Consider the following 3,785-nt stretch of genomic DNA (forward strand, 5'->3'; position numbering starts at 1 on the left):
GACAGGGACGTAACACTGGTATCAGGAGTGTGGATAATTTAAGTGCTGTAGTGAGTCTAATCTTTGACATGGAGGCAGAAAGTGTCCAGACAAGAGGCCAAGCTAAGCAGGAAGAGGCATTGCTGAGTACAATTATGAAACTACTACAGGCACAGAAAGAAGGAGAGAAAAAACTCAAAGAACAATTAGAAGTACAAAGTGTACAATTGCAAGCACAGAATGAAGGACAGAAAGAACTCAAAGAAAAATTACATTTGCAGAATGAAGGACAAAAAGAACTCAAAGGACAATTCATTCATTCATTCATTGCCAGACGCCATGTATCCCAGACAGGGTGGCCAAGGGCTTAGAGTTAATTGTTTTACAGGGAGGGGCACTAATCCTCCACCAACCCCACTTGATGTAGGGATGCCAACAGCATCTGGTGTTCCCAGGCGGTCACCCATCCAAGTACTAACCAGACCCAACGTTGCTTAACTTCGCTGATCGAACGGGAAGCGGTGTACTCAACGTGGTATGGCCGTTACAATTACAGGCACAAAATAAAGAAATCAAAGAACAGTAGCAAGTACAGAGTGAAGAACTGCAAGAGTGATATCAACAGCTTCAAGAGGCATTACAGGAGCAACAGAGAGAATTACAAATGAGGATGCAAGGATGGCTTTATGATTTCATGGGGGAAGTAAAGGAAGAACAAGAACAATTGAAGGAGGAAGTATACACTGAGCTATGGCAGCAGAAGTATGAGATAAGCAATAATGTGACTGAGTGCAGACAGCATATAGATAACCATTTCAAGCATGTAGTTGACCATTTGAAGGTAATTAGTTAGAAAATTGTGGCTGTAGAGAAATATTGCATTGCTGAGCCTCAGGTTAGTGTACTAGGAGCATATGAAAGGAATGGAGAGTGTATGGTGAGTCTTGACGAATCCCAGTCATCTAAAGGTACCATTATTTGGATGAATAATCATAATGCAAAAGTTTTAAGTCCTGCCCTTAATTATGATGACCCAGTTTTTAGGTCCCAAACCAGTGAAGTGCATGGCTACAATGGGGGGTTAAATTAAAAAGAAACCTCAGGAATTTGATGGTAGAGTATCTTGGGAAGCTTATTGTGCACAGTTTGAGTTAGCTGCGGATCAGAATAGTTAGGATGACAGGCAGAGGCAGTGCAGCTTGCTACTAGCCTTAAGGGTGTTGCAGTGGAAATTCTGGGCCAGATGTCAGTGATGGAGAGGAACAGTTATCAGTCCCTAGTAGAAGTGCTGGATCGCAGGTATGGGACCATGTACCAGACTGAGCTTTACAGAGCAAGATTCCAGAACCATGTACGCTCTCGAGGCGAATCCCTACAGCAGCTTGCTCATGACCTGGAGAGTATGGCATACAATGCATACCCTGGAGCAGCACCTAACCTGTTGGCTATTCTTCTGAGGGGCCAGTTCTTCGATGCTCTTAATACTGCAGAGTTGAAAGTGCAAGTGAAGCAGGCACGACCATGAAGCATGCAGGAAGCACTAGCCAGGGCTCTAGAATTTGAGTCCTATGTCAGGTCTAGTACATCCACGTTTCAGGCAGGTCGTGGTGCAGGATTCTAGGCAAGAAAGACGCCGGAATGTGAAATGGAAAAATTTGAAGGAAGTTGCTGGTACTATGAAAAGCCAGGACATAGGAAAGAGGACTGCTACAAGTGGAAGAGGGAACAGAAGATCAGAGGAAGTTGCTGGTATTGTAAGAAGCCAGGACATCGGAAAGTGGACTGCAAAAAGTGGAAGAAAGAACAGGAAGACCGGAGGAGGTTGCTGGTTCTGCGGGAAGTCAGGACACAAGAATGTGGATTGTTACAAATAGAAGAATGAGCAAGAATGGAACAGTGCAAGGGAATCCTCAGTTAGACACTTCACCAGATCCTGTGTCAGAAATCTGCCACTAGGTTCGCTTTCATTGCCCAGCTCTGATGCAGGGTAGGCATTGAAAAAGTAGCCAGTGCGTAGTTTCTTTTTAATTTTGACACAAACTAAAACACCCCCAAACAGATTTTACTCATGAAATTACTGAGCTGGCATGATATGCTACAAAAAAAATTACAATATGGGAGCCTTTTGATTATATATAATGTATTATAGGTGTCATTTTGTAAACTCAGCTTTCGTCAGTTTACTTATCTCTGTAAACATAACGTTGAGATGAAACCTGGGCAATTCTACTAGAACCATCCATAAAACAGGATAACAGTGATTAAAATATTTGTCATTCGTTAGTATCCACAAAAGTAGATATGCAGCCGCAGGTTCGGCAGCACCTTTCGATATGCTGCCCTGCCTGACGTATGACTTTTCCTAACAGTACGGACCTGTTAGACGTCTTGATCATCTCAGTAACTAAATTCTAACATAAATAATGCTTTTAAATGTTTCCTTGGCTCCATTGCACAGTTTAGTAAGTTTACACTTCAACTCCTCGTACTTTGTTATCGTTATAGTGTTGTACCGCACTGCCGCTTGTTTGGATTAATATGGCTGATTCACCAACTAAGCAATCATTCAGTACATTATTTTCAGTGGAACTGCTTACTTCTTTAAAGCATGCTGAAATACACACATTAGAAGTCCTGAAGGTAATCTCCTTTTACTAACTGCACACGATTTATTCAAATATATGTAAATAGACGGCACATTATTTTAGTCCCCAAGCTAAGATTCGCTGAGAGCCTGGTTATTTTTTCTTTACAGGTATATAAATATGCGCTGGACTGAGTAGGAAAAAAGATTCTTAAAAATAGCAATATTATTATAAACTTAATATTAGGTACAATTTCACAGGCCTTTAAAACCCCGCAAAAATATTTAATCGAGGCTGGGCGACGGTAGACCACCTGGTGGCAGACCTCTGAAACAGGGTTTGGTGAAGCCTCTAATTGCAACAAATGGGTGTTGGACATGTGGTGAGATGGGACACTTCAGCTATGAGTGTCCAGATGAGAAGCATGAGGGTACATTCATGAAGGCTGGTGATGAGAGGCAACAACCAGCCAGTTTTTCCCAAGAAGTCCCACCACTGAGGAAATGCAAGAGAACCTTGATGAATAGTGTGCAAGAAGATGGAAGAACAGATGGCAAGCAATGTAGTAGGAATGGGAATCTTAGCAAGAAATGCTGCCATACTGTACTGACAGGGCCAGCGTCAGATGCAGACGACCTGAAGAGGATGCAGATGGAGTACAGTGCAACCATCTTGAGAAGAGGTTTCTAGATTCAGCCTTGCTACCAAGAGCTACTGGAGTCAGTGGGACCTTCTTCGTCTGAACAACAGACTTCTGGAGCATCAGTGGGAGACACCCGATGGCCTCAGGAAGTATTGGCAACTGGTGGCTCCAAAGAAAATGAGGTCTGGGATCTTGGATGACTCTCATAACCAGATCACTAGTGGGCACCTGGGAGTGAAGAAAACTCTAAGCCAGCTGTGACAGAGGTTGTATTGGACTGAAATGTGCCAGGATGTTGAGGAATGGTGTCGGGACTTCAATGAATGTTGTGCCAAGAAGGAACCCAAGAAACGTGGTGGCGCCCCTCGGCAGTTGCACCAAGTGGGTGCATCGATGGCAAGAGTCACGGTGGACATTGCTGGACCTTTGCCACTCACTGAAAGAGGAAACTGATATACATGTGTTGCCATGGACCACTTCAGAAAGTGGCCAGAAGCCTATGCCATGCCCGATCAAGAGGCTGCGACTGTTGCTCAGGTGTTGGTTGATCAGTTTTTCTGTCGTTTTGGGATGCCACA

General features: G+C 43.6%; 1 non-coding gene across 1 annotated transcript; it reads right to left on the reverse strand.

Moving 5' to 3' along the window:
• Positions 1 to 409: 409 nt before the first annotated feature.
• LOC145411764 (5S ribosomal RNA) lies at positions 410 to 528 on the reverse strand. Its single transcript, XR_013899465.1, has one exon. It is a non-coding gene; the product is annotated as a 5S ribosomal RNA (ribosomal RNA).
• Between the last annotated feature and the right edge of the window lie 3,257 nt (positions 529 to 3,785).

This window comes from Coenobita brevimanus, chromosome 90 (assembly GCF_032717465.1).
Source record: "Coenobita brevimanus isolate Jiangsu-jjx chromosome 90, ASM3271746v2, whole genome shotgun sequence".
Lineage (NCBI taxonomy): Eukaryota > Metazoa > Arthropoda > Malacostraca > Decapoda > Coenobitidae > Coenobita > Coenobita brevimanus.